Below are 16,327 nucleotides of genomic sequence, written 5' to 3'. Positions count from 1 at the left end.
GTAAAATGCTTTGTGTGCCTTGAAAGTGATCCCATATCTTAACATTTATTCAATTAAGTGTGTTTTTACTGTTCAAAAACATCTTTAAACCATGCGTTCTTACTGTGAGGGTCACCTCTCCACAAATATGACCTGTAACTTGGATTGATTGCTTCACCTGCGTGTTTTCTTAGAGATACGATAAGTACAATAACATCTGCATGGAGACTAAGAGGTGGCTTACCCTTCACCAAAAAAGTTACATAGTGCACTTTTAACCACAGTATCTTAAAACATGTCCCCCTCAAACATTGATGACTTCACTGTATATTAAGTCCTGAGTGTCCGACTTACCATCACACTGCACTGGGCAAGTACACCCACTCGACTAATATGGCCCGGGCTCATTAGAGATGTGTAGCAGCCACTGATCAAAAAAGAAAAAAAAAAAAGAAAGAAAAAAGCCAGAAGGGTTCTCATGCAGATTTGCACTCTAGAGCTCTCAGGCAATCAGTGGAGAGGCTGCACTTTGCCTGCCGTCCTGTGGTCACAAAGGGCACGCATACAGCCCCAACCAAAGCAATTCCCCCTCCCACCACTTGAGGAGGCAGTTCATTCACTAGTCCCTTTCATTAATCTTTCTCTTTATTCTTTCTCCTTTCTTCTCTCCCTCCCTGCGCACCCCTTTCCTTCTTTTAAAGGTACCACCGAACCAGTAACAAGGCAAAGAAGAAGAGAATCCGCCGCAGCAGCAGAAGATATGAAGCTAAAGTCGTGTTGAAAACATCCCAGAGGTAAGAGCAGAAACCGCAGACCCAGTGTGCCGCCATTTTAGAAGAATCTCCAACTTGGAATAACTTACCAAACTTTATATATTCAGCATTGTTTCTCCGCACACCTCTTCTTACGCCTTCCAGGCTCCTACATATTGTTTTATTTTTCACACTGCACCAGATCCCCCATTACACTGCCTGGAGCAACCCTCAATCTGCCGTGCTCCTATACACTAGAAATGACTCACACAGCAACAAATGTGTTTAAAGGTGAGACTTTCACTGTATACACCGTCAGAATGTTACTTTGGGTTCAGTCATGTACGCTGAAAATGTAGTATATAAAATGTAATATGAAATTTAGAGAGATTGTATTATTTTACATCTGGTCAACATGATAAAGAGAACATTTAGGCTTCTCTGGTGCAAAAGTATTGAAATTATAAGCAACTCTAACTGTAGCTCCTTCAGTCTGTGTCTGAGTGATGCCTTTTTTCTAACTTTTTTCCAAAATCAGGTGTGATTTGTCAAAAGTTTACAGTATATCCAAAATGCACAGCTCGGTACACTCATTTTATCACAGGTAATTTCCCTGCACTGCTGCCAACTGCAAACTGTTTCCAAAACTCAACAACATGCACAATAGGCAACCCAGCTATAGGCCCTGAAGTATCTGGAAATGGGTGCGCAGGCCCATCGGCATTGAAGGATGGGTCAAATGCAGAGGAATTAATGAACTATACCTTAATCTTCAATAACTGTTTTTCTTTTTTTCTAGACTCAACATCACAAACAGCTTACAAAGACACATACATTAACACAGATATCAGCAACATAAGTGGATGTGGTGAGGGTAAAGGGGATGGGACAGGTGGGAGGGGGGTAGGCTTTGTTGAGTTTGTTCATAATTGCACAAAATTTTAAATAATAGTGAGAAAATTGTATCTATACATTTGTTTTAAACTGTAGGGTGAAAAACAGGTATAACACTCTCCTCCTCCTCCTCCTCCTGTTAGTTTACACTGATGCCCTCCCATGCACACTGCACAGCATGAAAAGGTCTCCGCTCGTCCTCTGTTTGCATCTGCCTAAGTGATTATTTATTTTGGTGCTTTATGCTGCGTATGGAGATCTCTGGAGACCTAAATCCTTGTAAATATTCAAAGCCGCTCTTAATTGAAACCAACCTCTGCTTTAATTGTGGCTCTATGTATTCAGCCTGTTTTATCAGCGCTGGGCCAACGCATTGGAAGTCTCATATTCTACCTAATTCTATTGCTTTTATATTTCTTAATATTCTATTGATATTTAAGGCTGTGGAAGCGAAAAAAGGAAACGCGCTGTTGCCAAAACACATGTAGCAATGACTATGTGAATGATGCTGAACACATTGATTGCTCATTCTGCTTTATTTCATGGTAATAATATTAGCGCTTACCCAGCACAAAGACTAAATTATGTAAACAGGTTTCAAATGCCTTTTTTCTGCCTATTACCGTGCAATTTCTGCGCTAGATAAGGTTTCATTTCACTTTACTTACTAGGTAGAATTGAAACTTTTTGGTAAAATTTTCATTAAAAAATTAACAAAAATAAGTATGGTGAGTTTTTTTCACTAAATAAAATGAAACAGTTCAACCCCTAAATGCCTTATAGCCCTATGAAATGAATGAATCATGTTGAAATAAACATGCAGTAGTATAATTACCTCACAAGCTGCAACTTGAACACGAACACAAACACAAAACATGGCTGCAAAGTTTTTAACAGGCTCTAACGGGTGAACACACATCGCACCAAAGTCATCTTCACTGCAGTGGCTTCCTGTTCAATTCCATGTTGATTTTAAAATTGCCCCCACACTTTAAGCCGCACCCTCCGGTCCTCAGGTCAGGGCCTCTTCATGGTCCCAAAGACTTGCTTTAAAACACGGGGGGGCCTGTCCTTTCAGACTGTGGCCTCAAATTATGGAAGGCCCCGCCCCTGGCCCTCCGTATGGCTCCTTTAAAAAGCAGATCAAGACAGTTATGTTATTTGGACAAGCTTTTGGTTAACAGTGTTTGTAATCTAATAAAGTCAAGACAATACCTACTTGGTCAAAGCCTGATCTCAATCAGATCTGAGAAATAAGCAAGGACTTGGATGGGAGACCACTGGGAATATGAGGTTGGCCATGGTGGGCAAAAACTGTTTGTTATGACCTTAGACAAGGCCCTTCACCTATTGCCTAGTATGAAGTGATGATTGGAGGTCTGATGGCACAGATTGGCAGCCTCGCTTCTGTCAGTCTGCCCCAGGACAGCTGTAGCTACAATAGTATCTTACCATCACCGAGTGTGGACTGAATGAATAGAATAGTGTCCAGAAAAGCATTATTTAAATTATTATTATTTATTTATGTATTTATTTATTTATTCATTTATTTATTTATTTATTTATTTATTTATTTATTTATTTATTTATTTATTTATTTATTTATTTATTTATTTATTTATTTATTTATTTATTCATTTATTCATTTATTCATTTTGTATTTATTTATTTATTTTTATATCCTGTCCATGTTGTATTTTATTATTACACTCTACTTAAACTTAAACTCTTACTTACTTCTACACACAGCTCACACTATCACTTCTACACTAGACATCAAATGAGTGTAATCTAACAGATTTGGCGTAAAATGGAAGAAGTACATTGTAATGCCTGATGAGTGTAAGCAGTGAGCCAGCCCTCCCCTGTCCTGCTCTGAACGGCCATGAGGAGCAGCTGTGGATGCCTCTCTCACTGCGCTCTGCCGGGGGGCTCCAGGCTGCTCCTAACAGCTGGATTTGTCATATTGTGGCGGAGTGATGAGGCCGCGCTGACCTGCTGAAATGGTGGAGCAGAGGAGAGCTGGCACAAGTGGACCCCCCTCTACAAGCCTCCCCCCACCAGCCCCGCAAGCACCCACCAGCCCCACAGCCCCACCAGCCTGTTGAACCTCCACAGACTCAACAAGCTGGAACGTGAAGGACCTGGCAGATGTTAATTGTGATAATTATATTCAATGCAGCCTAAAATTGCTGCCTCCCCAGGTCTCACATGAAGTGTAAATATACAAAAGGATCAAGTTAGTGAGGTGTAGCAGCGAGGGCCAGATGCTGAAAACGCAGTCAACTTCAGGAAATTAATATTGGTTCTTGACTTCTTAGTAAACCTTGAAACAATAGAAAGTCTAGTAGTTGATATTGATACTTTGCAGAGATGTCACAAGTCAAAAGTTGTTAGACTGTCTGAAAACTCAAGAAAAAAATATGAAATGGATTTAAACAACACATTTTCAAGAGCCCGTGATCAATATGAGTGTTCGACAAAAAAAGTGAGAGTGACTAACTGAAAAACTGCTGGCTGACACGAGCTTGTGACTGTAATATTATTTGAGATCGACTTGTTTAGCAGCACAAATCAGATCACCTGTTGTGGTTCCAGCTAATTCAGTCTTTTGTGGTCAGATTGCGTTAAAACAAAGATCAGATTAAAGTCTAATTTGAGTAAGAGAGCTTCAGACACAGCAGAGCCTACAGTTAGCATCACACCCGCAGAGAATTTTGATGACATCAGCTGCAAAGTATCGATTGTTTGTGGTAATAATGGACTTTATGGACACGTGCACACTTGACTTTAACCATATGGAGTGAGATACCTTCATTTTGTCACATTCTTATTAAAGAATCCTCAGTTCATATTGAAGGTACTGCTCCTGTCTAGTACCAGTACATTTAAAGGTGCACTGTGTAACTTTTATGATGGAATGTTCGTCACCGGTTTGTGTTCATGGAGATCTTATCACTTTGCCCAGAACGTTCCCCAATATGGCATTAAATTAATCTCTCTATCTTCACTGAGACAAGCAGGTAACAGCATCAGGTCAGCTTACACATTAGAGCTGTGGAGAGGCGACCCCGCTCACAGTGAGAGTACATGTTTTTAATAGTATTTTGTAGCAATAAAAAACACGTAATTGGATAAAACATTCAAGACAAAGCAATATCATCACCACGGAGACGAGCAGAAAAGTGACATAGTGCTCATTTAAGTTTAATACATTTTACTATGAGTATGGGGTGACAGTAGTTTAGTTGGTAGAGTGTTTATCTGCTGATCTGAAGGTTGCCGGTTCTCGACTTAAGCATCGTTGATTAAGTGGTCAGATACACTTACTCACAGGTTGGTGGTGTGGTTCTAGCTTCCACCAATGAAGTCTGTTGATGTGTCCTTAGGCAAGACGCTCCTCGCCCCCAGTGTCTGTTCTGTGTACATTGGTGTGTGCATGTGTGTGTGCATGTGTGTGTGAATGGGTGAGTGGATCCTTGATGTAAAAGCGCTTTGAGAGCCTTGAAGATGAAAAGGCGCTGTATAAAAACATGACCATTTACCATATCAGTATCATTACATTACATTTTACCCGTACTTCCTGTGTTGATGGATAAAAATAAACAACGTGCCGATGCGTTCTATAAAACCACTGTACGATGTATATTTAGGGGCGGAGCGGTGGTGATGGCGGGGGGAGATGCTATCTTAGGTCTATTAATGCAGTCATTGCAGCACTGCCCCGGGCCAGAGGGCTTAATCCAGAGGAGTGCGCGTGAATGGGAGCGCGGCTCGGACTTGCCAGACCTATTTAAGTTCTGGTTGAGAGCACAGTGCTGTGTGGGCGAATCTATTCTGTCCTGGACCCGGGCACAGCATAAACATTGCCCAGGGAACACAAGTAAAGGGAAGGCGAGGAGAGCAGGCCAGCGCACAGCCACTCAAGCGGACAAGAGCAAAACTATAAGGATGGTTGCCTTTAATTTCCTTTCTACCGACTCCCCTGCACTGTCCAGGGCTTGGTGCAAGAGGGGCTAAAGGCAGAGCGTCTTGGAAATTACCTGTGGAGGCTATCTCTTTGCTGGGGCTGCGCAAAAGTCCATCCCACACTTTCACGCTGGATCTACCCTGATAAATCCCCCAGTGATGGCTCCGAAGAACTATACTCTCCCCCTACTGTCTGTAAGGGTTGTACGTTAGCTCTGTGGCACTCCGCTGTGTCTGACCCCCTGACCCTACATGTAAACAGAGCCTCATCCGCAATCCTCTTACCTGTACCCCCAATTCCCACCCCTACCCGCCTACACCCCTCACTTCACCCGCGTGACCAAATAAGGAATACACAGCCACGAAAAGCCAAGCAAGTCGGTCAGCTAACCCACCGAGGAAGCCATTAGCGAGCCAGTGGAGAGGGGTGGGAGAGGGAAAAGCACCTCTGGCATCACTCATTATTATGGTCTTCCTCCCTTTAACTCCCCCCCCACACACACATGCACGTGCACATACACATACACAAGCACGTCGTAAGTGAGCACGGAGAGATGCTCCAAAGGATATACAACTAAGTGCCCACAAAAGCATGGTATAATGGCCTGACCCGAAAAGGGACATGTGCAGGATAGTCACGAATAACAGAGAAAGCAGGATAATGGAAGATAGAACCTTAAAACAGCATATTCTAATCTAATATCATGATTTTTATTTTTTTTTTCATTTAATAATTATTTTGTAGATGGATTAAGCAACATTATAGACATGTATTTCATTATAAATAGACATCAAAATATTTGTAAAAATGCTCCTTTAACACAAATACCACTTCAGTTATCATTACATTTCATACAATATTATACTTATTTTATTTTGAATGTTTTTATGCCTTTTCAGACAGTAAAAAAAAAAAAAAAAAAAAAAAAAAGGTTTTATTTAGCATCACTCCATCCTTTACATCCAAAAGTCAAGCCGGTTAACCAGAGCCGCAGGAGGAACACTCTCCAAACGTTTTAAAATAAACTCAAGAACTAGGAAGAGAGTTCAGAGGATAGACTGGATGTGGTAATAAAAATAAACTAAAATGTTCGTTTGGAAAAAAAAGTAGCTGGTGATGACTAAGCAGGGAACTTTGAACAACCAAATAAGACTGGAACGGCTGGCACAAACAAGTATCTGGCTTAAGAATTATTACGGGGGATGCTGACAATACATTTTGAGCGTTTTCTACTTTGGCGTTCCAACTGTGTATATTTGAGGTAGGCTGGTAGCTTTAGCGTTTTAGCTTTGGCACGCTGACAATAGAAAATCCAAGTCGAACCCAACATCACAGGCGCCGTCAAAAAATCTAAAACTTAAGAATTGACAGATTTATTCAGTCCCGTGTAATTCCCTACATTTCATTCAGAGCCACACTTCCAGCCCGAGCGCATCTCCTCCCTCACACTGGTGTCTATCTGCCTGCTCACTTGTGTATCCAGGTAATGAATTCATAATCTCTCTCCAGCTCTGTGTAGATCTGTATCGTGTTGGTAGATAAGAGGCAGCACTGGGGCGTTCTAATAGTCACCAGTCTGGCTCGGCTTCTCCGCTGCTCCTACACGGCCAGCGGATGTGTGGGAAAACTACCACCACCACCACCACAACCACCCCAAGCTCCGGAGATGAGAATTTGAGGAAGAAAACTCACCTGGATAACTTGTTGGAGCTACTGAAGCCCTGTCTTCTGCACCTTTTGTGTTCGTTTTTCATAGCAGCATTGAGAAAGCACAAGTAGTTTTTTAGTCCAGTGAAGCGGTACTATTTTCGGAGAGTATACGTTTGAATTATTCACTCACATCTCACAATGTATTATGCTTTATAAGTAAAATATAAGCAGGTCAACTCTAAAGCATAAAACGAGCGTGATAAATGATACTTAAAATACCAACCATTTTCTAAAGCTGGAGTTTTTTTTTTGTATCGCTGAATTAATGTTTATGGCATAGACTGTATATAAATGGAAGTAGCTAACCTGCTATGGCTGCGCGTTCCCAAATAGCTCCATCGGCTTCCATTCGTTTTTTTATTGAAAAACTGTTGCCCCTCTGTGTCTAACTGCTGCTGTCAGGCTCGTCATTTTGGTTTTTAAAATGTTTGTATTAACCCACTTTGCCTACTTTGAAAATCAACATTACGAACATTAATAACAGACAAATTAGGGCGCCTTCTTTTCCTGACGTTGCTCCCCGCACTAGCAACAGGTTTGATTGACAGTGTTAAGTGCCGCTCCCTGATAAAACAGCAGGCAGGAAGAAGCGTTACCTTCAACAATCTGATCCTGAATGGTTCTTTGGTTGCTATGATACTCGTAATCAGAAATCTAAGTATGGAACTTGCTCCAAACTGTTAGCCGCGATGAGCTTTATTTGGCTGGAGCTGAACACTATGGGTGACGTCACTTTGTCCACTTTTTGTTTACAGTCTGTGGTTTATGGCACAGCAGAAGAATGCAGAGTGAAATATGTGCCTATACTAAACATGTTTTTGTTTAAAGGAGCACTTTGTAATTTTTCTGGTGGATAGTCTGCCATCATCTTGTCTCCATGGAGATATTATCACAGTGTTAGGCGCGTTCCGTAGTATAGCATTTAATGTGGACACAAGCGGATGATGTAAACAGGTTAAGTTAAGGAGAAAGAAAGGAAGGAAGGAAGAAAGAGAAGAAAGAGAGGAAGGAGGAAGGAAGAAGGAAGGGAAAGAAGGAAGGAACAGATAAGAGGAAAGAAAGAAAGAGGAACGAAAGAAAGAGAAAGAAAGAAAGAAAGAAGAAAGGAAAGAAAGAAAGAAAGAAAGAAAGAAGAGAAAGAAAGAAAGAAAGAGAAGGAAGGAAGGAGAAGGAGGAAGGAAGGAATGAGAAAGGAAGAAGGAAACTGCAGGAAAGGGAAGGAAAGGAAGGAAAGGAAGGAAGAAAGAAAGGAAGAAAGAAGAAAGAAAGAAAGAAAGAAGAAAGAAAGAAAGAAGAAAGAAAGAAAGAAAGAAAGAAAGAAGAAAGAAAGAAAGAAAGAAAGAAAGAAAGAAGAAAGAAAGAAAGAAAGAAAGAAAGAAAGAAAGAAAGAAAGAAAGAAAGAAAGAAAGAAAGAAAGAAAGAAAGAAGAAAGAAAGAAAGAAAGAAAGAAAGAAAGAAAGAAGAAGAAAGAAAGAAAGAAAGAAAGAAAGAAAGAAAGAAAGAAAGAAAGAAAGAAAGAAAGAAAGAGCAAAGGAAGGAGTGAAAAAAGAAAGAAAGAAGGAAGGAAAGAAAGAAAGAAAGAAAGAAAGAAAGAAAGAAAGAAAAAGAAAGAAGGAAGGAAGAATGGAAGAAAGGAAGGGAGGAAGGAAGGAAAGAAAGAAAGAAAGAAAGAAGGAAAGAAAGAAAGAAAAGAAAGAAAAAGAAAGAAAGGAAGGAAGGAAGGAAGGAAGGAAGGAGAAGGAAGGAAGGAAGGAAGGAAGGAAGGGAAGGAAGGGGAAGGAAGGGAAGGAAGGATGGAAGGAAGGAAGGAAAGAAGGAAGGAAGGAAAGGGAGGAAGGAAGGGAGGGAGGAAGGCAAGAAGGAAGGAAGGAAGGAAGGGGAGCAAGGAAGGCAGGCAGGAAGGAAGGAAGGCAGGACGGAAAGAAGGAAGGAAGGAAGGAAGGAAGGAAAGGAAGGAAGGAAGGAAGGAAGGAAGAAGGAAGGAAGGAAGGAAGGAAGGAAGGAAGGAAGGAAGGAAGGAAAGGAAGGAAAGGAAGGAAGGAAGGAAGGAAGGAAGGAAGGAAGGAGGAAGGAAGGAAGGAAGGAAGGAAGGAAGGAAGAAGGAAGGAAGGAAGATCGGAAGAAGGAAGAAGGAAGGAAGGAAGAGGCGGCGAAGGAAGAAGGAAGGAAGGAAGGAAGGAAGGAGGAAGGAAGGAGGAAGGAAGGAAGGAAGGAAGAAGAAGGAAAAGAAAGAGGAAAGGAAGAAAGAAAGAGGAAAGGAAGAAAGAAAGAGGAAAGGAAGGAAGGAAGAAGAAAGGAAGAAAGAAAGAGGAAAGGAAGGAAGGAAGAAGAAAGGAAGAAAGAAAGAGGAAAGGAAGGAAGGAAGAAAGAAAGAGGAAGGAAGGAAGGAAGAAAGAAAGAGGAAAGGAAGGAAGGAAGAAGAAAGGAAGAAAGAAAGAGGAAAGGAAGAAAGAAAGAGGAAAGGAAGAAAGAAAGAGGGAAGGAAGGAAGGAAGAAGAAAGGAAGAAAGAAAGAGGAAAGAAAGCAAGGAAGAAGAAACGAAGAAAGAAAGAGGAACGGGAGGACGGAAGAAGGAAGGAAGAAGGACGGAAGAGGAAAAGAAGGAAGGAAGAAAAGATGGAAAGAGGAAAGGAAGGAAGGAAGGAAGGAAGGAAGGAAGGAAGGAAGGAAGGAAGGAAGGAAGGAAGGAAGGAAGGAAGGAAGGAAGGAAGGAAGGAAGGAAGGAAGGAAGAAGAAAGGAAGAAAGAAAGAGGAAATCAAGGAAGGAAGGACGGACGGAAGGAAGGAAGGAAGGAAGGAAGAAAGGAAGGAAGGAAGAGAAAGGAAGAAAGAAAAGGAAGGAAGGAAAGATGAAGGAATGAAAGAAAGGAAGAAAGGAATAGAGGGAAGGAAGGAAGAAGAGAAAGAAAGGAAGAAAGAAAGAGTGAAAGGAAGGAGGAAGAAGAAAGGAAGAAAGAAAGAGGAAAGGAAGGATAGGAAGAAAGAAAGGAGGAAGAGAAAAGAAAGGAGAGAAGAAGGAAGAAGGAAGGAGAAGAAAGAGGAAAGGAAGGAAGAAGAAGAAAGGAAGAAGAAGAGGAAGGAAGAAGAAAGAAAGAAAGAGGAAAGGAAGGAAGGAAGAAAGAAAGAGGAAAGGAAGGAAGGAAGAAAAGATGGAAAGGAATGGAAAGGAAAGGATGGAAAGGAAGCAAGAGGAAAGGATGGAAAGGAATGGAAAGGAAAGGATGGAAAGGAAGGAAGAGGAAAGGATGGAAAGGAAAGAAGAGGAAAGGATGGAAAAGAAGGAAGGAAGAAGGACGGAAGAGGAAAAGAAGGAAGGAAGAAGGAAGGAAGAAGGACGGAAGAGGAAAAGAAGGAAGGAAGAAGGAAGGAAGAAGGACGGAAGAGGAAAAGAAGGAAGGAAGAAGGAAGGAAGAAGGACGGAAGAGGAAAAGAAGGAAGGAAGAAGGACGGAAGAGGAAAAGAAGGAAGGAAGAAGGACGGAAGAGGAAAAGAAGGAAGGAAGAAGGACGGAAGAGGAAAAGAAGGAAGGAAGAAGGACGGAAGAGGAAAAGAAGGAAGGAAGAAGGACGGAAGAGGAAAAGAAGGAAGGAAGAGGAAAGGAAAGAAGAAAGGAAGGAAGAGGAAAGGAAAGAAGAAAGGAAGGAAGAGGAAAGGATGGAAGGAAGGAAAAGGAAAGGAAAAAGTTACACAGTGCACCTAACATCATTGTTTAATTGCTGGTATAATCTTTCATTTATTTCATCTGTGAAACGTTGTTCTTAAGACGCCAAATTTCCTATAATCAACCCCTCAAAGACAAAAACCAAAGCAACAGGTCAGTCTACAGGCTCTATTTAAACCCATACAAACCCTTAGTCAGAGTGGAGTATGTATCTGAATAGTTACTTCAGTTACTTCAGAAGGGAGGTATCGATGGGCCTGGAGGGAGTGCGGGTGCTCTCTCCTTAATTGTGTTTTTGGGAGGTGATGAAACGTCCTCCATTTGAGCACGGGTTTGGCAGTAAGTGGACTGTCGCCTCCAGGGACAGGCTGAGCGATGGCACGCTGCTATCCACCGTGATTGTGTCTCAGCCCCTTCGGGTGACACAGAGAAACGGAGGGGAGCAGCCAGACAATAAAGAAAATGGTGACAGGTTTTATTTACAACCCACCCACCTTGTATTTTTATATTGAGATAAGTTGATGTTGAGGAGGGAAATTATTGGGAACACTGTACTTTTAATCATTTATTTTACTGTCATGAGTAGGATGACCACCTATAATCTTTTGGTTGTCCTGTACAGCCATTTATGCCCCTGTCCCTTGCCCCACTTACTTTAAGAACGTCCCACTATGTCACAGTTGTCAGATTAAATAAAAAGTTAGATTAACATGATATTATCTTTTTTTTTTTTGGCAAAGAAATAAACACTTTTGAGCGTTTTGGCTTTCAGGGTTGTAATATTTTGGCACCTGTTGCTATTCCAATCTCTCTATGTCGTCTACCAATATTAGCGAGTGTATTAAAGGTGCACTGTGTAACTCTACTAATGGAGCGTCGGGCACCCACTCGTTTCCATGGAGATGTTATTGCTCTGCCTGAAACGCTCCACAGTATGGCATTAATCTTATCTAACTTACATTTATTTGATTGCATGTGTTTTACCTTTGAAAAATATGGATTCTTATTGAAAGTGCGGTCGCCTCTTCACAGATCTGATATGTAACTTCTTGACCTAGTGGCGTCACTTGCTGGACCCCGTGAAACGAATAGGATTAATGCCATACTGTGGGACATTCCAGGCAAAGTGAGAACGATTACAAACAGCAGTGCACCTTTATTAGTGCATGCTTAGTTTCAGTCGTACACAGAGGCAACAGTCGCTCAATTGTTGGAGTGTTTGTCCATTGATCTGAAACATCTGTCCCCACGTCATATAAGGCTATAGCACAATGAGCTGCAAAAACAGACTCCTTGGAGCACGGTGAACAGGCTGTAGTAGCATTCTGCAATAAGATCCTCCCGATTAAACGCTTAGCCCCCGTGTGCTCGTCACTTCTTCCGCTTGCTGAATTTTCATGGCATTTACGCACACTTACCACTAGCTAAAGCAAAAGTGCGTATACACTATAGAGCTCTCCGCTGCACAGGAGGGCTCCTTTGTGGCAGAGTCTCATTATTCCGTTATGGATTGCACATGTCAGGCTGTAAGTGCTCTTTTTATCCTTCCGAAGCACTGTCCTCTGCCACGGAGCGCATTTCCCTCCTCCACTGAAATTTACCATGTTAGGCCCACGCCACCAGGGGAACAGCCGTGAGAGCCCTGGGTAGCAGCTAAGATTTACCAGCCTGATTAAATAAAGAGCTGTAGTGTGAATAAGAAGCCAGGGGAGAAATCTGTGCATGTTCTTTACTCCATGGTTAAATTGATTAGCTGGTCTGGGTGCTCTGGTCCTCCCGCACACTTTCACAGCTCTTTACGGCGTGCTACATGTCACACTGGGTTTTAAGCAGAGAGCAGAGAGAGGGCAGTGGAGCTCCGCCGCTGCTGCTGCTGCAGGGTGGCTCGCTGCCAGCACACAGCCACTCCAAGACCATCCTCATTCATTAGTGTCTGCATGCTTTTAGAGGTTTACACTTAATAAATTGATACACTTACTTTAATTGGACAGCTAAAAATCTTTCATGTGATTTACTATGCTAAATTTGAACGGCGCATCATCGCTAATCACTCATATTATTTTCCTTGAGCATATGTCTCACGGACGGTACAGACCATGTATCATATTGTTACAGGCGGTGTATTTGTAGTATGCATATTTACGCCACAGTTGCTTGCACACCCATGAGCCTTTTCTTTTCTTTTCTTTTTTTTTACATACAAATAATAGTTGTATGAGTTTGTTTGATTCCAGTGATGCATTCTGCACAAATCCCATGTGGAAAACTGTTTTAGTTGGAGAGGGTCACTTCCATTTTTCAAAACGACACAAGGTTACCTACAACACCTATACTTTCTTTTATGAAGGTGTCTTTAGATATTATCAGCTCTGTCAGTTTTCCTAGAAGCCAAACCATTACAGAGTTAGGAATTATAGCTACTTTTATTTTATCTTCTTTAACTCCTTCATAAATCAAGTTACTCTATTTCAGAATCAGCCTTTACCTTTTATTTTTTACAAGGAGCCAAACACTTGAAAAACGAGACTTTGTAGCCTCTTTGTTAGCAGCGTGCTCCAGGCAAACAACAGAGTGGGGGTCACTTGATTGATGTGTCTCCACTGCGTGTCCCTCTTCAGTGCTGGACACCAGCTGTCACTTCTCACATTCAAACTTCACCAGCCAATCACATCCACGACTTCTGCTCGAGAACACGTGATTGGACGGAGTTACATTATGTTAGAAAATGAATATTATATTGGAGGCCACCTACAAAGAATCAGAATCAGAAGACTTTTATTGCCATTGTCAGTGAACACAACGCACAAACTAGGAACTAAAGTGCAACATAAAACACTGAATAAGGACAAATAAGGGCATGCATAAAGTTTAAAAAAAGATATGCTTAAAAATAAAATAGTCTTAGAGGTAGATATATACAACAGTGCAACCAAAGAGACAGAATCTGGTTTGTGAGAAGTGTTGTTATTACACTGCAGTACATTTAGTCAAACTGCAATCAGCATGGAAGAAACAGTAAACTAGTTGTAATGGCTTAATCGTAGGCCTGGTTGATTTCAGTCACAGGTACACACAGACATACATTCTACAAAAATGAGCTACATTGTATGTTTTAATAGTACTGGTTGCTTTGCAGTAGTTGACAGTGCTGTTTTTTATCATTTAAACTGTATAATCACACAGCCTATTTGCCAATCAACACGTGCGTTCTGCATTGTTCCATACTGCACTTGGAACAATTGTACCTGTCAATACTCCCGCGTTATAAAGCAAAAGGTCTTCGCTATTTGTTTTCACTGGAGGCTCCTGAACGCAGCGCGGGTCTAGTATTTTTTTTTTTCTGCGCTCTGGAGCTCTGTGTGCGTGTGTGTGCGTGTGTGTGTGTGTGTGTGTGTGTGTGTGTGTGGATGGAAGAGAGGAGGAGGAGGAGGAGGAAAAGGAGGAGGGGGGGCATCTGCCTGTGTGTGTCTCTCCCCACCCCCCAGTCGGTACGAGGTGCATTTGGGAAGAAAGGAATCTAAACCTGGGACGCGAAGATAACGAAGCACCAATAAAGAGGTGTACGTCCGGAACCCCGTGCGTCCCCGTATCGTGCGCGGATTATTACGCGGTATTTGATTTTTCTTTCACTGCGGAGCTTCTTTGGCGTGGAGCTGCGCGATCTTTGGGGGAAAGGAATATAAACGCACACCGGGGATATTATGACTTTTACGTGCCTTTTTTCTTTTAACAATTGACTGCTATGCCAGCGAAGAAAGTGGAATATTGCTTTTTGCGCATGTTGGGATGAAGGAACTGTTTTTTTTTCTGTCGGAATACACAGCGTTAACATCGAGGACGGGGTTTAAAAAGTGAACCCCGTAAAACAAACAGGGGGGTTCTTTCAAAGACTTTTACGCATCAAGTGGGTAAGTTTTTCCATCCTTCTGTTCTATACGTTTGATTTATTTACCCTGTAACAAGAATGGCTCGGTCTTTTGGCGTTTTTTGTGAACGCGCTGGCACTTTTTGCGTAAATCTGGAGCGCTTTATTGACGGGGTGTCTTCGTGTGAGAAGATGGCACCGGGAGAAGTAAAAACACGTTTTTTTTTAACTCTGGAGTTGCAGTCTGTGGTTCTGGCAACTAACTTTTGGTGATAAAGTAGTAGCCTGGGAACAACATACACATAAATGAAGTGTTTGAGACGTTTAGAAGGCTGTGATTGAAAACTTTTACAACGGCACGACCTCCTATGTTGAATACGCAGTTGGTTTTGAGGCTTGTGCGCGCTACAGGCTCCCAACAAGTCACTACTATAGCTTTTCTGTCCATTTTCTTTCAATTGATTTAAACCATGAACGGTGATTTTATATAATAAGCTTCATTTTGCATGTGTTCTCTTCTGTACACCTATAATCTGAACTAATCTTACATTTTACGCACGGTGACTGTTAACACATGAGGGAGGCGCGTGAGATTTAAACATGACTTTAGGCTACGTTGTTTTCTGATGGAGGCAGATGGTCTTTTTCAAACTTATCTGATGAGATTCTTAACTTTATTGCTGCCCCCTTGCCTCTCTCTGACCCTCCTCCACAAGATCCAAGCAACTGTTCGCCAAAAAAAGATCAGTGAGTGGACTAATATGTTTCATTTAAGGCTGGGATAAACACAGTTGTTTTTGCTCTATAATAATACTGAGATGGGACTGAAAATGAAACGGTTCACAGGGATCAAGGTTTTTATGTCCAACAGAGCTGTCTATATCAGCTCACTACCTTTCCAATCCAAATCTGCCCTGTTAATAGAAATTTACATTTTCTTAATTAAATCCCATCTATCTTGGTTTTCTGTATCAATCCCTCTGCTGGCTTGAATAAATAAAGCCATTTGTCTTATGATAGGAGTCACATGTTGTCTGTCAGGAGCCTGTACAAGTCTTGTCCTTCAGAGTAATTGGACAGCCCGTACACCAGGAGGCGGCGCATCAAGTGTGTTCTGGATTCTTAATGTGGCTTTAATTGAACAATTTATCACCCCTGATCACTGTCAACTAAGTGGGCAGGAAAAGACAAAAGGCAATGAAAATGCCAAGGATAAGCTGGCAGGCACAGCAGGCCGAGCGTGACCAGCATCTGTCTCCACGGCGACAGTCAAGGTACGACTCTATTTGATCAAATTATTTTGTCTGTTGAAAATGGCAGATCGATGCATTTGTGAGTGGCGAGCTTGTAAACGGAGAAAATGAATAACAGAGCAGAGGAGGAAGGGGCATTGGGAACATTACACCCTTGAAAAGTTCTTTTATTTGACCAAACTTTAGATTCTTCCCTGGAGCACCACTCTCCACACTTGGAGTGAAGCTAATTGAATTGCGCCG

At 41.8% G+C, this 16,327-nt stretch overlaps 1 protein-coding gene across 4 annotated transcripts in view; it reads left to right on the top strand.

Moving 5' to 3' along the window:
- The window catches only part of ptprsa (protein tyrosine phosphatase receptor type Sa), a 255,817-nt gene that overhangs the window by 58,124 nt on the left and 181,366 nt on the right, over positions 1-16,327 (top strand). For 2 of the 4 annotated variants that reach the window (XM_055221435.1, XM_033965526.2), the window contains exon 2: positions 681-773. The gene's annotated coding sequence lies outside the window, so the exon portion shown is untranslated. Of the gene's footprint in view, positions 1-680; positions 774-14,456; positions 14,875-16,327 lie in introns of those variants that run through there. The other 2 variants (XM_055221436.1, XM_055221437.1) reach the window with 1 other exon arrangement.

This window comes from Periophthalmus magnuspinnatus, chromosome 4 (assembly GCF_009829125.3).
Source record: "Periophthalmus magnuspinnatus isolate fPerMag1 chromosome 4, fPerMag1.2.pri, whole genome shotgun sequence".
In the NCBI taxonomy this organism is placed as follows: Eukaryota; Metazoa; Chordata; class Actinopteri; order Gobiiformes; family Gobiidae; genus Periophthalmus; species Periophthalmus magnuspinnatus.
Note: the sequence above shows the minus strand (reverse complement) of the source record. Positions and strands in the feature narration are given on the sequence as shown.